Below are 20685 nucleotides of genomic sequence, written 5' to 3' on the forward strand. Positions count from 1 at the left end.
CCCAATGGCCACTTAATCTTGTCAGAGAATAGACAATCAGACTGAGGAAAATTTTTCTGTCCCTTTTCTTACAAATTGTTTGTCAAATGGCCAGGTTTTAAGATTAAAGACCAAAGGACTGTTTGAAAACTCCAAATTATAATCAAGCTTCTCCAATTGAGCTGTAAACATAGCTGGGTTGAGGTCTCTATTTCTACATTTTTTTAAAGAATGTAGAAATACCAAGCATATCATTTTGTTCCTAATAAACACAAAGTGCTAGTTGCCCTTTAATATCAGATCCCTTACTCTGTGACCTGAAAAGGGATCTAATTCTAGGTTAATAAACCAGGATTATTATTTAAATTACTTCCCTATTTGGTTACTAAACCATGAAAAACAACTTAAAAAAATTATAGCTGTCTCCTTAGCACACACATGCATGCATATATGTTTTCAAATGTTGCTATAAAGTCTTCATCTAGCTATTACTTGGTACTTGCAAATGAAAAAACAACTTAGTTACACAAATTAAAGAAACAAATTGCACCAGAAAGAAAATGCTGATTTGAAAAAGATATACTCTAAAGAGGAGGGTAAGTTTAGGATTTTTTAAGGGGAGGGGGCAGGGGGAGAAGTAAGGGAGAAAGAACATGAGTGAATAATAAAGAAATCACATCTTGGGCTGGGGTTGTGACTTAGTGGTAGAGCCCTTGCCTCATACATGTGAAGCCCTGGGTTCGATCCTCAGCATCAAATATAAATAAACAAATAAAATAAAGATATTGTGTTCATCTACAACTAAAAAATATTAAAAGAAAAAAAATCACATCTTTGAAAATCTGTGACAGAGGAAATAAGAGCATGCTAAAGTGTATATTCTTGATCTGAAAACAAATTCTGGATAACTCCTATATAGACTAAAATACTAGAGTAATTGACTAATGACAATTAAAAAATCATGAAATTTGGATTCACTTGTTGGACACAATAATTAGCATGGCTGAATAAAAGCCTACTATGATTTATCGAGATATACCAAATAATTGGGGGAATAATTCAAATAAATCAGTAAACAGGAGATTTTAAATGTAATAGTTACATTTCATTAGTCTAGGTATCTATATTTAATTATTATTTAATCACTTATATGTGTTTATAATTTTATAAGAAAGCTCAGACAGATGAGTACAAGATTTAACTCAGGAATCCATGGTGAATCCAACCAACTTTAGAGAAGGTACTGTTTCATGGCATATAAAAAGGATTCTTTTTATGTTTTATCTTTTCAGACATTATAATGACAAAACAGTTCTATTGACTGACTTCAACTGTTTTAACTTCTTCTTTCGCTTTAGAGCAATCCTTTTGCTTTGAACTTTTGTTTGTTTGTTTGTTTTAGAGAGGATGAAATCTAAATGTTCAAAAATATAAGACTATGATTTAATTTTTAAAAAGACAAAGCTGAAAGTTATCAGAAGTAGTGAGGCTCCAGTTTACAAGTATTTACTGTATTAGAGGAATAAAAACTTCAGGAAACCAGAAACACATTTTTTTTTTATTTTTTAAAATATTTATTTCTTAGTTGTACACAATACCTTTATTTTGTTTGTTTATTTTTATGTGGTGCTGAGGATCGAACTCAGGGCCTCGTACATGCTAGGCGAGTGCTCTACCGCTGATCCACAACCCCAGCCCCAACACATTATTTTATATTCCTGAGGAGTGTTGCTTTTTTTTTTAATTGATATTTATCTAGTCTTCATGCACCAAATGCTAATTTTTTTTTTTTATTTTTAATTTTTTATTGTGGGTTGTTCAAAACATTACAAATTTCTTGACATATCATATTCCACACTTCAAATGCTAATTTTTAAGAGGCCATAAAGTAAAGGAAATAACTAGATTTTTATGTAATCTACACTTTGCAACATTAATTATGAAAGAACAAGTTCCATGTCAAAACTTGCATATCAATAGAAGGAATTTCTTAAAATAACTATTTAAGGAACTAAATCACAGGTTGATGAAACTGGAGATGCTATTTTAATGTGAGATTATATATTTGATCAATTAACTACATGAATAAATACCTCCCAAGTGTAAGATTTCCAAATTGAAAATCAAGTACAAAAGCTCATGTGGCAATCAAACCCACAAGTAAAAACTGCAAAGTATGTGGGAATAGTTGAGACTTGCTTAAGGAGCAAAAACTGAATGCAGTATTCCCACTTGAGACTAAATACAAAATCATATTACAGACAAATAGATTAAGTATTATAGAGGAAGAATATAGTTGATAGTGAAAATGAGAACTTTGTCATCTAAGATGGACTAAATGCAGAGAATTACTAAAGTTCCCAATGGCCCATTTAATCTTGTCAGAGAATAGAGAAGACAATAGTATGAAACTGATAGCTAAAAATCCTCAACTATTTCCACATTTTAGTAGACTTGCACAGGTTACAGAACTGTATTAAAATTGTATTTCTAAAGTGTTTATCACACAACTAAACTGAGATATGAACTCTAATTGCTGAGCTACTAAGTATTTAAGTTGATCACTAGAAAAAATTTTTTATAAACATCTAAGAACTTTATCTCAGGATGGTAAGTTATAGAATAATGTAATGCAAATAGTGCCTTTATATTTGAAGGGGATGATGTGGCAGTCTCCTCAATCTCCTCATGAGAAAATTGAAGGATGTCAAGAAAGAACCTCTGTTCTCCATGGCATACATAGAAGAAGTATTAGTCAGGGTTCTCCAGAGAAACAGAGCCACTTGGATATACATATACATACATTCAGAAAGAGATTTATTATAAGGAATTGACTTACAAGATTATGGAGGCTGGCAAGTCTCAAGATCTGCAAAGCGAGATGGGAAGCTGGAGATGCAGAGTGTTGACGGTATACTTCCAGGTTGACTCTGAAGCCTTGGAACCTGGAAAGCTGATGGTGTAATTCCAGTACAGAGGCTGGCAGACTGGTGATCCAGGCAGAGCTGATGTTTCACTCTGAAGACAGTCAAGCAAATGGAATTCTCTTACTAGGGGAAAGGTTGGCCTTTTTGCTCCATCTGGGCCTTCAACTGGTTGGGTGAGGTCCATCCACATTAAGGAGGCAAACTGCTCTACTCAATTCAGCAACATAAATGTTAATCTCATCCAAAACACCCTCACAGAAATTCCAAAAGTAATGTTTGACCAAGTATATGGCCCAGTTGGGTTGACACACAAAACTAATTATTAAAACTATGATGCCTGAAATCAATGGTCCCACTTTCTCCCCTTAGGTATCCTCTGTATTGAAACAGGAGCATGGTAGGGACATTTCAACATGGGCTAAGGTGTTTAACTGCCTATATCTGAAAGCTGTTTCCATATCTTAGTGCCTAGATGACCGTGGGCAAGTGATTACTACGTGCTTTCTGATTTCTTCTTTTAGTTTTCAGATTTTATGGTTTTATTTAAGCATAAGCTAATATTCATTTTCCTCCCTGTGCAGTCTTCCTTTGGGATTGGTGACTTCAACGGTCAGCTGGGTTGCTCTTTCCACCATGGCTCTCTGGTTCTTGAAGGAAACATCGTGAGCAATCTCAGTACAAGTAAGATTCGCTGCACATCAGCAGCACTTCTACCTCTTTGCTGCTGTGAATCAGGAACTTATGGAAGCCACTGGACAGACATGTGCTTTGCTTTCTTGCTTCCATAACCAACACTGGGCATCAAGATCTCGTCTCTGTCTTTTCCCAACTCTGTGGTCAATACTTCTGGGTTTCCACCAGTTATGCTGACTTTTGGCATGGTGCAAGATAAATTTCTTGGTCTTCTTGTTGATGATCTTGGGCTTCATGAGAGGTCTGAGGGCAGCCATAATGCCAAGAGGTGATGGGATCAGACAGACACCATAGAACTGCAGATGGCCAACAGTTAAAACTCTTCAAGCAAGAGATACCTCCACTAATTCTTGGTTAATAAGATATGGATAATAACAGTTCCTGCTTCATAATACTATAAATATTGTGAAGAGGAAATGAGACATTACATGTAAAGCACTATTAGTACACAGCATAGACTGCCCAATAATACATTATATTACGCAAAGTTCACTGAAATAAATTAAAAAAAAAATCATCACTTCATGTGTTCTTCTTTTACACTTGACTTTTAAGTTTCATAAGAAGCTCATCATTTTTCATTTTATTCAACAGTTTTTTTCTGCCAAATATACAATAGCACATATAATAAAATTCTCCCAAAACATTTTGACAGACACATTCATAATACAAATATAATATAGACGTAAATAAGCATTTTTGTATGATTATTAGTCTCTAATGAAAAGAATACAGAGAAAATAAGAAGAATAAAATGAGTATCTTATTTGCTCAAACAATTTTCAGCCTAACTGAGGAAACAAATGAATATATAGGATTTGAAAAACAATTATTAGAGAATGGTTGTGTGATAGTACAATGTGAACAAGAATCCCCTATATGGAAACCAGGCATCCCAGCCTTCCCTTCTCCTCTCCATCTAAGAAGAGCTACGGATTTGCAAATATAGATTTGGAGTTTTGCTCATGCAAAGTTGAGAGAATGTGTAAAGCAATCTGAAAGTTAATGAAACAAATCAAAATCAACCACCTAACCAAGCCAAAAAAAAAAAAAAAGAAAGAAAGAAAAAGAAAAAGAAAGAAGAAAAAACAATAGATAACTTGGCAGGTCAACATAAAGAGGAAGGAGAGGAAGAAAGGAAGGAAGCAGGAGAGGAAAAACAAAATTCTTTGAGCTGAGGAGGGTCCAGAGTGAGTGGGTGGTGGTGGAACAGGTTTCATGGGAACTGTGAGGGAGCATAGGGATGTTAACGGAGGCAGCTGGCCTGTTCCTTTACACTCACGCCATCTTTTCCTGCTTTATCCTTCTCACTTAGATTCTGCTGAAGCCTGGACTCATGTTTTCATGCCCTGCTCTGCTTGCATTTGTCCCCCATTTCTTTGAATTGACTTTCAGCTGAATCCCTGAATCCTGGCTCTGCACAGTCACTGATCTGTGTTACTAAGTGAACCATCTCTGGTATGATACTGGAGATGATTTCCTCATGCGACCCCTCTTAGGCCAGCAGCCTGGTCTGGGAACTGAGTACCCAGGCCTCACCTTCCATGCCCTGGCCTGGATACATCATGTGTCAGAGAATAAGAACAAAGCTTAATTGATGTTCATTACTTATAAAAGTTGTTCAGTTATGGTAACTTACATTTTTTTGTTGATTATGCCTTATGATTATGGTTGTTTTCTTATATATTACAGTTCAACAAAGAACATTTAGGATGATTCAAGGGGAAAGGAGTTGGAGAACAAAAGATTATAAAACTCAAGTAATAAATCACACTAATGAAAGGGACTGCTCTGAATAAGAGCTGGTGAGTAACAAGAGAAAGGCCTGTAAAGAAGAAAATCAGAAAGCCCCAGTAGCCACAAAGGTAAAAAAGGCAAAATGTAACTAGGACCTGTCAACAGTGACTGAAATTTTATAATAGGTAATAGCAGGACAATGACATAACTGTCAAATGGGATGGTAGAGAGCAGTAAGTTTGGTAAAGACTAAAACTGATAGAGCAAAGTTCACACTTTTCACATCAGTCTGACTCAATCACGGTGACATCTTGCAGAATTAGGACTACATCTGATAATAAAAAATTTAAAAAAGACAAGCATATTTATTTGAATATCTTTCTAGTGTTTCTTCAGTCAAGGGAAGGTGAAATCAAAGTAACTGCTTCAATGCAATGCATCTAAAGAGACATCCAAAATAATTCCTGATTTATGGAGACCTACAGGGGGTCTTAAAAAAAATTATGAGCCAGGCATGGAGGTACACCTCTGTAATTCCAGTGACTCAGGAGATGGAGGCAGAAGGATTGCAAGTTACAGACAAGCCTCAGGAATTCAACAAGACCTTTTCTCAAAAAAAAAAATTAAAAATATTTTTTGTTAATGGACCTTTATTTTATTTATTTATATGCAGCGCTGAGAATCAAATCCAGTGCCTCATGAATGCTAGGTAAGCACTGTACCATTGTACACCCCCATCCCTCAAAATAAAAATTTAAAAAAATCTGGGGATGTTTTCCAGTGGAAGAAGAGTATCCCTGGGTTCAATCCCCAGTGCCAAAAAATAAAAATAAAAAGATAATGATGGTTTCTAAAATTCCCACAAAGGGAAGAAAGTAAAACAAACTAACTAGTTGGCCCTTTGTAGGTTATATCATTTAAAGATCCTTCTGGGCCTCTTAGTTGAACACAGCTTGTTAGTATAAGGGAAATGACCGTGGGTCATCGCCTACTGTGTTACTGCATGTTTATTGTTTTATTCAGTTTCCAGAAGCAAACTTTTGCTTAGGCCTAATGATGTCTTTTACAAAGTTCAGTAATCTAGGTCAAGGGGAGGATGGATTTCACAAGCTACGAGAAATTAAAGGTTCTGCCAAATCAGGACCAACTTTTATGAAGCAGTGATATTGATCCTGTGGCTGTGTGTTAAGATAAAATCCTTAAGAATTTGAATCTTTCTCTTGGGTTCCAGCAGTCTCTGATAGTAGTACTTTTATAGTGGAGAATCAACTGTATTTTACAATTTGTGAATTCATTAAGGGACATCTATTTAAAAGATTTTCAAAATGACATTTATTACATGCCCCTATGTGCAGGGCTCTATGTTGGGTACATTTGCTAAGGGATAAGGATTTTTAAAATACCATTCTTTTTACAGTGTAAACAGGAAAGATTTTGAGTGGGTAGATTACTCAGAAAGCAGAATGGGGGAAAGTGTTTGGGGATGGAGACTTTTTATGGAAGTACCAAGTGAGGGAAATGACATTTCTTGGCTCTGTTCCCAGTATTGTATGCTGGACACTATCTGCATGCACAGCAATCATCCTCATTCACACCCTACAGAACCATTTTATAATCAACTGGTAGTGCATTTGAGTTTACGCGTGACAATGTTTGGGAAATTAAAATTCCGAAGGGCTTTATTACCTTTGATATACTGGCTGAAGACAAACATAAAGCCCATGAGCAACACTGAAAAGCCTCACTATTTTCCCTCTTGTCATCTGTACAAGATGAATATGCTTTGCCAAAAGCTCAGCAGAAACCTCTCCTTGTTCTGTTTTGAAGACTAACATAGCTACTCTAAGTTATCAAATGTGTCCTGAAATATTTGTCAGTGAGTCATGAAACGGCCTTCTGAAACTGAAGCTAATTTTCCATGTCCCTGAACCTCAATCTTATTAAGTTAAGCTACAGAAGAAATGGGGAAAACAAATTAAATCCATTTGTGGTCATTCTACATACCTCTACATAATCCCAGAGATGTTTATGAGGCTCAGAGGTTTCAGGGAACGTGGTATGAAAATCTTTGCAAACTCTTGTTTACAGTGAGATTCTCAAGAGTTTGGAACTGCAGTAACTGAGGAAAACAGGAAAAGGAAGCTTTTGCTGACAATTAACCTCTTTTGTAAATTTCAATGGCCCAGTATCATAAGAAATGATTCCTATCATCTGGTGAAAGAATTCTGAGGATGGTTTTAGTTAAAACTTAATGTATTCTCTAAAATTGCTAATATTACCCCGACTGTAGTAACTAGTAGAGACCTGTCAGAGTACAGGTATAAAGAAAATTGGAATGTAAGAGAGAACTCACAAGTTTACCATATTAAAAATATTAAAATCTGGGTACAATGTTGCATGCCTGTAATCCCAGCAGCTAAGAAGGCTGAGGCAAGCAGATTGTAAATTTGAGGCCAGCCTCAGCAATTTAGCAAAGCCCTAAGCAAAATAAAAAATAAAAAGAGATGAGAATATGGCTCAGAGCTGGGAATTGCCTCTGGGGTCAATTCCCATTACAAAACAAAAAACAGACAAACAAAACAAAAAAACTCTACTGAAAATTATATTTAAAAAATAAAAATAAAACTTATATCAGTGGGGGATAAACATATACACTTTACAACAGGGGAGAATATTGCCTGTGGCTAAAGTAAAAATAGAGATAACCTCCCCAAATCCAGAAGACTGGAAAGACAATTCAAGAGCACCGCTGATCCTGCTTCTGTCCTCCAGACCCTCTCTTCGGGCTCCCTGCCTCATCCCCTAACTCTGGCATAAATTAAAAGCTGATAGACTCTCATCCAAGGAAGGAGTTAAAACATGTAAGTCTGATTTAGGAAGATTTTCAATTTATAAATTGATAACCAGCTAAGTAATTGTCTAATTAATTGGCTTTACAGGTACATATTTGTCATTCTTAATAAGTTAGAAGATACCATACATCAGATCATCTGATTCAGTTAGAATGTACCATGAATCAGACCAACATTCTGAAACGTTGCCCACTAGCATCTCCCTTTCTTCTTAGCTCTCCTTCTCAAACTGGTGCAGGAAAAGGCTGTCAGAGAGAGGCTACATAGTCTGGATCTCTCCATCATGGTGGCTGACACTTTCAGAAGAGCGGAGCATTCTTTTCCGACTGCCACAACCAAGTACCATATTCCTTATATGGACTTGGGCAGAGTGTTCTTCAGAGATCTGAGTCTGTGGTATTGTGCCAACTCAGCATTGGCTGTTCTCAAGGGAAAAATTTGTGAAACTTCACGAACCTGAGTTAGGATTAGTATCCTCAGCAGCCAAGTCATAGTTCTTGGTTGAATGCCTATATTTAATATCCAAGGAAGCTTATATCAGGATGAAGGACACTGTATTGACATGAATTTGTATTGTCAGAAAGGGTTTTCCCCTTCCAACTCTGCCTATCCATTCAGATTGTTTTTCCTTAAAAAGAAAGTGACTATGAGTGATGATTTGAAATTCAGAAGGGAAAGTTTCTGGTATAAGGTTAAAAAATCCACACTCAGCAGCAAAAAGAAATAACACATTTAAACTGATGATGAATGAAAATGAAATAAAAAGTCATATGATATTAAAAAAGCAATGAGAAAATTACAGAAGATAGCAAATAGAAAAAAAATCTATAAATTTATGTATAGCTATAATCCAGTTTCTTCTTATTTTTGTCTTTTAAAGTATTAACCAAATTTGAAATATTTCTAATGGTGGTTTATTTAGTATTTTTACTGGCAACTTAAGTTCTTGGCCAAACTTCCTAGAGCTATTTATGGACATTTTCCCTCGCTTGTCTATAAAAATACATCACTGAGTATTTTTAACAGCAAAGTCTGCCTGAGACAGTCTACTTTCTTGACCTGTCAGATACTTGTGGCTGTTTCTAAGTAACCTCATTTGTAAACCCTTATGGAATTTTCTTTCCAATTGGTGTCATTTTTACTGAAGAAGAAGAAGAAGAAGAAGAAGAAGAAGAAGAAGAAGAGGTAGTAGTAAAGGAGTGCCCTATTCAATAAAAACAGATTACAAATGGTTAAAACTTCACTTTACAAAATTCTACATCATATGTCACTGCAGTCATTTTGGTTACTTCCAAAATAATTTTTAGATTTACATGATCCTGATGGAAGGACCAGCCATCTCTGAGAAAACTGAAACTGCTGACATATTCTTTTTCTTTAAGCTTCATCAGAAAGGAGAGAACAGAAAAAAGAATTACATGTATGTTTTAGTCATATTTTTTGTCACTGTGACCAAAGACCTGACAAGAACAATCAGAGAAGGAAAGTTTATTTTGGCTCACAGTTTCAGAGTTTCAGTCCAAGGTCTACTGACCCTTTAGCTCTGACCCTTAGACCCCACGTGAGGCAGAATATCATGGTGGAGGAGCCTGGCAGAACAAAGCAGCTCAGGACATGGCAATAGGAAGCAGAGAGAGAGAGAGAGAGAGAATATTTGTGGTATCTGTTTTGTTTACTCACCAGGGACAAAATAGATTCCCCAAAGGCATGGTTTTAGTAACCTACCTCCTCCAACCATACCCCACCTGCCTACAGTTATCACCCAATTAATCCATATCAGTGGATTAAGCCACTATCATAACCTAATCATTTCATCTCTGAACATTTGTCTTACACATGAGCTTTTGGAGGCTACCTCACATTCTCTCTCTCTCTCTCTCTCTATATATATATATATTTTTTGAAAGATTATCAAATATTATAACAACTGGTAATGCATTTGAGTTTATGTGTGATAATGTTTACATTCACAACATAATCAGAAATGACAAATGCTTCATTTCTTGTATGGATCAATTCTTGTTGCTCAATTGCTAGTGGCAGCTTGATAAACCATATAGAAAAGATTTCAGAGAAATAACAGTAAGAAGTATACTGTTATTTCAAGTTTTCCAGAATTTTTAAAAATGTTAATGAATATAAAGGAATTATTGCTCAGCTGGAGGAAATAGTCTAGTTGGCAAGGAAAACAGAGATGCTTATCTCTATCCACTAAATAGCATTCTTTTCAATAAACTCATTTTCAAAAATGGATGGTTTCTCAGATATTCAGAAGACCTGTATATTACTGACTGGTAGCATAGTGGCAATTAATTAAATAATACAAGTCCTCATTCCCATAGTTCACCAGTTGAGCTATGAGAGTGAAACAAAACTGGATTATGAGAAAAGAGAAGAGTGGCAAGATATGGGCAGGAGACACTAGAAGGCTTCCTTCAAAGTAAAATTCTTTTGAGAGATTTTGGCTCTATAGTTACCAGTGTCTTATCTAGGTCACTGGCGAAAATATCAAACAGAACCAGGCCTTGGTTTGACACCTGTTAAACATTATTTATGCCTTAAGACTGACATCAAGCCATTTGTAACCATTCTATTTATAAGTTTTCTGAGCACCCTTCTGAGTTTCCAGATAGAAAGCATAGTGTTCCCAGCCCTTAGCTGATAAATTTACCTGATAATATAGTTCTCTGAATATTCAGAGGAATATCCTCTTGATGATTTTAGGTATTTTTATCTATAATTTTGTATAGTAAAAATTGTATTAGATAAACCTTGAAGAGGCTTGTAGTTTAGCCTTTTTAGTGTAATATTTTAGCTGGCCCAAGTTAATTGATAATTTTGCATAAATTACTTATTCTCTCTGGATCTCAGAAAATGAAGGTTGGCCCAGATTAGTATTTCTCAATCTACAAACCCCAAACTCCAGAAAATTTGATGCCAAGGGTCCAACAAATGCAAATTTAACCCAGAAACCCAGAATTGCCGATTACCATCATATGTGAAAAGTTGTGGAGCTATGATGTTCAAGGACCCAGTACTTAAAAAGGATGGGTGACACAAGCTTCTTTCTATCTCTCTGTTATCCTGTGACCTTCAGACCTTTCTTATATTTTTATCAAGGGTAAGAATTTTGGCAAGAGAAAGAATAACCACTTCCATTTTATAGTAAAATAACTTTAAAGCACAGAAAAGTAAAATCAATTGACTTTCCCCATATAAAATGATTATTTCATAATCTGATAGGAATTGAATGCTATCTTTTGACAATTTTTTTTTTCAGGTTACTACTGTATATGCTCTTTACTATAGTTTGAGCTTTATCTTGATAAGAGAATGAATATGTTATTATTTTACTTAAACTTTTGTTCTTTGGTTCATAAATTCCAGTGAGAAAAAGGAGAAGAGTGTACAGTAAGTTATTTTTGTAAAAGATGCAATTATTTGACTTTTCCCAGAATTACATGGTAGAGTTTCACTGTCAGCTCACATGAGCTGTGGAATCTTGGCTCTCTTCTCTCTTCAGAGCTACATGATGCCAGATACTCTCTTAATAGTGCCAGGAGATATTTCATCTATGATGTCAAAACTTGCAAGAAATTTGAGCTAAGAATGCACATTACATACTTAGTAGGACACCAAAGAAAGACGTTCAGGTCATACAGACAAATTGTATTTGGAATTGACGTCTTTGGGAGATCAAACTCTCGTTATTTCAAAAACTTTAACCATGGAAAATCTTCACAGGAATATGATATGTAAGCAGCTATATTTAAATTTGTATCAGGTGTTCTAATTGATGAGTGCCAGGGAACTGTGGCCTTTCTTAATTGTATGTAGAAATAAATATACATATATATTATGTGTGTATGTATGCATGTATATTTCCCATGTTGTGAAAGTTTTTAAAAAATCTAACCAGAAAATAAGATGTTTCCATCTTAAAAGTGGAGTAATTCCCTCCTTGGAGAAGAGTTAGACCATGAGTTTACCGCAGGACCTCAGGTGATGAGCTCCTGCATTGAGCCTTACTATTGACTAATTTATTTTGTATATATGTACTGCTACTTTTCCAATACATACTAGTATGGCTAATGTAATACTAATTCATTCAAAGGTGTTACCGAAGTTACACGCACAGTTTAATGTATTGCTGTTAAGATTTCAAGAATTATCACACAGGAGTCTGTGAAATTTTGCTTGTAAAGGACCCACTTTGAAAAGGCTGGGAACCACTGTCCTAACACATTTCATTGGCGTGACAGGCTGGTGAAGAGCTATTTTGGGTCAAGGGGCTCTCACTGCAGCTGCCTGTTTGTTAGGATAAAGGGCAAAGTGTGCCTTGAGAAGAAGCAACCTTAACTAACATTTGCCAGGCCACAGAGTTAATTTTACTTGTCAGCATAGTACTTGGTGTGAGAAATGATTTCATTACCAAATCCCAAGTGTCACCTTATTTCTCCATTATTTGACTGAAATAATAAAAACAAAACAGATTCTAAATATTCTGTCAAGCTCACACTCTCAGTAATTATACCTCTAAATTACTGGTATTTCAAAGCTTGGAAAGCACAGAACAGATATGTACTGTAGGATGGGCAAATGAAAACTATTAGCTGGAAGAAATATTAAACAGCCTGAAGTATAGGAAGTTATGCTTAAGTGAAATTAATTATGGCAAGTGAGAGGGCTACCGCCCTCTAGCGGTACCCTGTCTCCATCTTCGTGTCATAAAAGGTTTTCATTTCCCTTAGTAAAAGGTACATACTTTAGCTGTATTTTTATATGCAGAAGTACCTTGAATTAAAATGTTTGTTTATCTCCATAAACCCATTATAAATTAAAAACATCTAAGTCAAAATGTATTTACTATCTATACTTCACCTACTGAACATTATAACTCACCAACACAGTGCATTGTAGAGTACCCGTTGTTGATCTTTGCAATAGTGTGGCTGACTGGGAGCCATGACTCACTCAGCTGCCCAGCACTGTGAGTGGGTATCACTATCACTGGCGGTGGGGGGGGGGGGAGCGGCAGAAATTTAAAAATTTGGAGTACAGTTTACGCTGAATGCACATTACTTTCACACCACCATAAAAACAGTACATCCAACTATCAAAAGTCAGGACAGTCTTTTTCCTGGGTTCAGTTTGCTGCTCTCATAGGTTTTTATACTTAACAAAATATAAAAGATAGTGAGATAGTTCTTCTGAATGAGATTTTAATGTCTGTGATGATACATACAAACATGAAATTTATGTTAATTTTTTTTTGCTATAAGACTATAGAATAGGTGTATTTTATTTAGTAAAGCAATAATTCTTTGTACTTACATGGTCATTGAGATGAGATGATTTTCAGTATTTAGCAAATATTTTGAAAGATAATTATAATGCTAGAGGTGTTACAATGTAGAATGTATAGATCAGTAATGGGGGAGACTAGAGATGATCTTCCTGTCTGAGCTGTGTCCCTTATTTGTACCTGCTCTTCAACTGCCATGTTTGTTCATTGTCTTATTTGTAAGATGAAAAGCTAGAAAGCCATCACCCTGCTTTCTAGTTCATTAAACGGCCTTACAGGACTAATTGTGCTGCTATTTTTACTGGTAAGTACATTGTCATATGCATGGGTGTTCAGAAAAAGCCTGGGTTTACAGGGCATTTATAACTCATGACTCCAAATTCCTTGCTTTCTAAAGCTCGAGTTTAAGAACAGAGATATAGGTTTTAGAGTTTTTCTATTATCACATTCAGTAGTTTTTATCATACAAGTAAAAAATCATAATTCATACTGAATATGGCATTTGATTGCACACACATTCAGGACTGAATGATAGCTAATACTAAAATAAGTCACTCGTACAGATTTAAAAATATCCCTAAAGAGTTTTTAAATTTTGTCCATGTCTAGAATGAGTCTCTTAAATTTTTATAAGAGTAAATTTTTAAAATTTAAATGTTTTCAGAGCATGACTTGTACACATATTTGAAGACAAATTGATTTGGAAGATAACCTGACTTTGAATGTCATTGTAAAGTTACTGAGGAGTCTAATGGAATTTATAGGATAAATATAAACTGATTATGTACTATCACAAGGAAAAATAATGTACAAATATACCACTAACCTCATTAACATGCATATGATGTTCAGATCATGGCTGTACTGTGCCCTGGTCAGGCACAGAGAAGACACTGCTCTACTCTAGGGATCAGATTTACTGATACCAACAAGCCACAGAATGTTCAGAGACAATAATGGGATGTTTAGAGAGAATACTTAACTAACCAGGCCATTGCTTCTAAAGTACTAAAGATGTAGAGATACTTTCACTCTTTTCAAATGATATACGAGGAAGGGGGCTGAAACAGGTTGAACCTATAGTTTCAAAACTCCATCATTTGCTACAGAAAATGTCTCAAATTTGTTATATTCCTTATTTTCATATAATATGTTTTCTGCATTTCTGTCAGTCTTTACCTGGTGCTGGTGAGAATAAAAAATTTTAGCCATAGTAGTTTTTGTCTCACAATTCTTACAGCCTATTTTGACTATACCATATCATTTAGTGCTTGATTTTTTTAAAATAAGATTGAGTTATAAAATAATACTTATTTCATGACACCGCTTATTTATTTATTTATTTTTGGTGGTGCTGGGGATTGAACCCAGGGCCTTGGGCATGCTAGGCAAATACTCTACCAACTGAGCTATATTTCCAGCCCTAGACATTGCTCATTCTAGTCATATTTGGCACTGTTGGGGTAGACTGTTGCAGTAACGTCCCCTGTTTGTTCATTCCTCCTTGTATCCTTGTTCATGCCCTTGAACAGACCCTTCCACAGTGACTTTGGACTTGGACATTTGATACAATTTGGCCGAAGAAACAATAAGCAAATGTGATGCAGAAAGAGACTTGAAAAAGCACTAGGGCTTTCTCTTTCTTGCAGCTTGTGGGAAGCCTGAGACACTCATGTGAAAAGTTTAGGCTGCCCTCATGGAGACCAGGTGGCCCATTCATCCCTGCTTTCCCTGTTCGGGGTCAGCACTAATCAACAGTCAGCTTCAATTGCTAGATGTTTGAATACAACTGTCCTAGATTCACTAAGTCCTGGCCACCCAGACTAGCAGATTGAAGCTGCATGCCTGATCTGAGGAAGACCAGCAGGAAAACTGGCCCGCTCACACAATTGCTAGCTAAAGAAATAACTGTCTTAAGTCATTAAGTTTAAGGGTGGTGTTTATTACAGGACATGCTAACTGATGTAACATTTATCAGCCAAATGTTAACCTGGATTTTGATCTGCTTCAACCTGACAACTTTCTAAAATCTTCAGAAATTTAGATAGTTCTAGGTACATAAATGACACTGCACAATTTGATTACATTTTCCCTCTAAAAATTTTAGTATTATTTATTGGTACCATGAAGGTGAGATGACCTATCTTTAAACACAATGACATAATCTGCATTTTAAAATTTTAAGTAGGATATTTTTTCTTTAAAAAACTCATAATATGTATATTCTAGATTTTTAAAAAAAATTGCTACAAAGAACAATAATTTTTTGATAATTGGCAAGATCTGAATGTGTACTATATATTAGATAACAGTCATTTATTAATGTAAACATTTCTGAACTTTATAATCACATCTGGTTATATAAAATAACGATTTGGCAAAAACACTAGTACTAACTATCACTAAGAAGCAAACAGATATATAAAAAGCTAAGAATCTAATGAATCTTAGGTAAGAATGTAAAAGATGATTGTACTATTGTAACTTTTCAGTTCAGTAACTTTTCAGTACATTTAGAACTTTTGTTCAAAATGAAAAGCAAGAAAAAAAGGTAAGAGCCACTAATCACCAAGTAATTTATACAATCCATTTATAAAAGATTTAGGTCAGTAGATCACTATTATTCAAAGTGAAAGGTCTATTGGACACCAAGAATGAGCTGCCAGTTCCTTCATCAACTCCACTGTCATCATGCATTATGCAAAGAGATTTATTCTTTAGTCCATGGTGGAGGGTTAGTGAGTTTTAGTGTGTTTGTACACAAATACAATAGTGTTAAGTTAATGCTGTAGACTGAGTGACCAGAAATGAACTTGGAACTCTTCAAGCTTACCAGATTTTCTAACATATGCAAAATTTACAAGTAGATTCTAAGGACACATGATTTCTCTAAAAATAGTATAGTGCTGACCTATATTCTACTGTAAGAGGATGTCTCACTACAGGGCGAAGTTACTTACTTTGCAACTAATTAGTCATAAAAGAGGACAGGGACTGCTGCAAGTTAGTTATTTGGGTAGGAGGCCCAGAATTTAAACTTGAACCATTCAGTGACCTCCTAAATGTTCAGAGTCCTTATCTCTACAGACTGAGCTATGGAATCCTCAGGAATTTAGCTCTGTGACCCCAGTTAAATTTTTTTGACATTCCTGACTTCTTTACTATTGTGTTTGTGTACAAAAAGGAAAACCATCATTCTGGAAAACCTCTGGAATGCTACAGACTAATTGGAGATGTTTACTTTTCAGGGAGTTTTTTTTTTAAATAGAAACTTTACTATGTAATTACAGGCTATTAAAAACATTATTTTATAAAATATATAACAACTGAAATAAAGAAAAGAGTCTGAAATTAACCTTCAAATGCTTAGTCCCAAATTCTGTGAGATGGTGAATAATTATGCTAAATACTTTAGGCATCCATTTAGTATCTTTTTCAAAGAACCGACTTTGATAAGAAGTATAGTTTTAAAAAAAAGGTGAACTTTTTTGTATATATGATAAAAACTGGACTCAGTTAAAAATAGTGGGTTTTCCCCTAAATATTCTTAGACATAGCATTTAATTAAAGATAAAAACAGTAAGCTTTACTGCAGTTGACACATTTGCATAAATACAGACATAAATACAGAGCCTGATGATAAACAATGATAGAATTATTAGTGAAATAAAGAATTAGTAAATAAAGAAAGAAAATTCTGGTTAAAAAGAACTGTCTTTAAGATTATGTTATATATTAAATTGCTGATGGAAAATAGGGCTGCAGATAAGATAAAACCTTTCTCTTCATTTTCTATCTATGCAGTGTGCTAAGAGCCATTACTCAACATCAGTTAACACAATCAATCAGAACACACTTGTGTAAGAACTGTTAACATAGACAAGTCCAAAGTATTTACTCTAATAAAAAACAAACTGATTAAGTCGACAAACTTTAAAACTCTTGAAAAAGAAAGAAAGAAAATTTCCATTGCAATCTAAGAAATATTTATCCTGTAACTTGTACTGGGGTAGAGAGGGCAAAATGTTTCTTTGGGAATGCTAAAAAAAAAAAAAAAAAAAAAAAATTCTAATTTTCTGATGTGTGTGAAATTTTTCCCCAGTATTAATGAGATAAATAGATTGTAATGCTTGAAATTTTAAAATACGTTTTACCCTTTCCCATCAAGGCCAGCCTCCATATATTTAACCTTTCCAGCTTCAGCTCCTGTCCTTAGCATGCCATCCTGACACTGGTTGGAAGTAATGAGGTATGTTCTGGTTTCTTCCTATTTATAGATCAGAGGTGGCCAGACATGACAGATGAGCTTATGTTAGTTAGGGCGTAAGTGAAAGTCTTAAGATCTAGTTATGTGTGTAAACTTAAAGAGTGGGGAGTGGGCTCTTTCCTTAACCTCCTCTATTGCTAATCAATTTCTATTTATTAGCCATTATCTACTTAGAACTGGCAAAGGCAAATTATCTTCTCTTTCTCCCAAATAAGAGCATCTTGAGAATTACAAATCTCTAAATAAATAAAGTCTAGTTTGTCCTTGTAGTTACTCAGGGAGCCCCTGCAGCACAGCCTCAATTATTAATTGTTAAATTTTAATATTTTATGATTACATAAGAAGAAAGAAGCAATCTATTATCCTGACTAAATACATTCCTATTTTCCCAGGCTTAGAGTGCCATCCTTTAAATGAAACAATTTGGGTTTCATTCCTGTCAATTGATTATAAATTTTTAAAAGGTCATGTTGATCTCTGAACTATGCCTTTCATTCATTTATGTAACTAATACTTATTATGTGTCCCATGCCAGGAATTTACTGATGAAGTAACAATAAAGAAGATTCAAGCCTTACTCCTATGCATTTGTATCTTACGTATAACACAAACAAGTGTATAGAAAATAATAATACAATCCTATAAAGGAACATAATGTTCTATGATAAGATTAAGTATGAGATGGTATTGAAGGATATAGGACAGCCACACACCTTAATCTTTGTAACCAGGAAACTTTCCAGAGAAAATAATGTCTGAGCTAAGAACTGAAAGAAAAACAGGAGTTAGGAGTCCAAGACCAGAAATGGAGGAGGAAAGAGGGCAAGGGAAAGGTGGTAAAGTGTTTCAGTGAGAGATTGGAGCATGAACAAGACCCCATGAGTTGGAGACAGCAGGATAAGAATCTAGAGAGGGGATGGTGTGAGTGATCAAAAAGAGAAGTTGGAAATGTCAAGTATTGAAGGCAATGCTCTTCCTTGTTGGAATTTGGAGGCTTGCACTGAGAATCATGAGGAGACATGGTAGAGTTTTAAGTAGGAGGCAGACAATATAAAAAATCACTCTGTCCACCTTTGGAAATGGATCAGAGGAGGGAGATGCTGTAAGGGATACAGTTAAGGAGCTGTTGCAACAATCCCAGCAGGAATGCCAGAGATTTAAATCAGGGGATGGAGAGGAGCTGACAGACTTGAGAGAGGTTTAGAAAGTACATTCTAGGAGGGAGGGAGGAAGTGGGGGGAGAGAGAGAGTAAGGGGAGAGAATGGTAACACACTTCTTAAGACAGCTGTTGGATGGTGGTAATACTGATAGGTAAATACAGAGCAAGGGCAGAAATTCATATTTCAGATACAGATTTAAAGTCATCAGTCTGTAAATTGTAATTAAAACCCCAAGCAGGGATGAAGCCATCTTGGAGTATTTGGAGAATGAATATATGCTATTTAAATACACTATCTCTCTATATATGGAAGAAACATAAATTATATTTTCATTTAGCATAATTAAATGGAGCAAGTATACAGGTTTTCTATATCTAATTCATGCTTATCTTATTTTGCCAAGAATTCACCAAGCAGGGTGGTATTAACTTTCTGCTAGTTTGCTAAATCCTCCCCAAAATTTCACTGCTAATTTTCTTGAAATAAGGTTTCTATAAAAGTTTTGATTTTTGAAAGAGAAACCAGGCTGTGAAATTTGATGAGATATGTACAGTTAGGAATTAGAAAAAAAATAAGCTGTTATGTCAATGTAGATGAAACACTTTTAATTAGTGCTACCTCATAAAAATGAAACTTTTATTTTGGAAGTAAAAAGAGGACTTGTGATTCTTATTGTGTGAGAAAAGTCACTGAAAAGAAATAAAGTTCAGTTTCTAGAAAAAAATAAATCTCTTAAAGGCACAGTTCCCAGAAAACACCTGCATCTTCTTTGGTTCCAAGAATGTGACAGATTAGACAAAGAATAGTCTCTACAAAAGCCTGATATATTCAAAAGAGTAATTGTGTTCATTTGCCAACACCACATTAGATGACTGGAATGAGTCACCAAACTGTGGAACAAATGGCAAGGGTATACACTAGAGACAGACTCCCCCAATAAAGCCTGACCTTTAGGAACAAGAAGATCTTTCACTAAAAGAAAGATTAACACCGAGAATATGAGGAATTTTATTTCTGTGACTTTTTCCAAAATATTACATGTAATATTACATGGATATGTTTAGGAGATGTCTGATGCATTTTTATGGAAAACACAGCTGTTTAAATATTTTTATGACATTTTATTTCAAATGGCAGAGAAACATAAATTAAATTTTATATCCATTTAATATTCTATGGAAGTATATTAAATTTTGTCATTCAACTATTTGGAGTTATTGTGAAATAGGAAACTGTGAATGTCACTTAGTTAAAACACTACTACTTATACGTATGTGATGCGCATATACATCTATATGAACACATATGTAAATATGACAGATTTTGTGGCTCTGCAACCAATAAAAATAGTTCCAAGATTCTGAAAATAGACTATAATACATGCAAAATTGCAATTTTATAAGCCTCATGTTTTCCCAGTAATATGAGAAAATTAAACTTTAATAGCTTTCTGTTTTTATAATTTCTTTTCCAACTGTAGCCTAAAATAGAAAGAAAAAGCGATGGTTTAAACTGTTAAATAGTATTGTAAGGCCAAAATCTTTACTGTTTTAATATAAAAACATCTTTGTTCAAAGCATGAACCCAAGTAATATTTTAGAATAAATTTCTTTATCCATTATTATCCAAACATCACTGTTTAAAATATTTTCTAAACTAAAATACATATAGATAATATTTGAATACTTATACATCTCAAAGAATTTTTTGAACCTAAGTTTAAAAGTGGAAGTTTTTAATGGCTCACAATGAAGTATAGCTTGG

The 20685-nt window shown here is 34.8% G+C and overlaps 1 pseudogene; it reads right to left on the minus strand.

Annotated features, from left to right (window-relative positions):
- Positions 1-3460: 3460 nt before the first annotated feature.
- Positions 3461-3856, minus strand: LOC124102703 (large ribosomal subunit protein eL32-like; annotated as a pseudogene).
- Between the last annotated feature and the right edge of the window lie 16829 nt (positions 3857-20685).

This window comes from Marmota monax, unplaced genomic scaffold, assembly GCF_021218885.2.
Source record: "Marmota monax isolate L192 unplaced genomic scaffold, Marmota_monax_Labrador192_F-V1.1 WCK01_AAM20220418_F8-fsc00002, whole genome shotgun sequence".
In the NCBI taxonomy this organism is placed as follows: Eukaryota; Metazoa; Chordata; class Mammalia; order Rodentia; family Sciuridae; genus Marmota; species Marmota monax.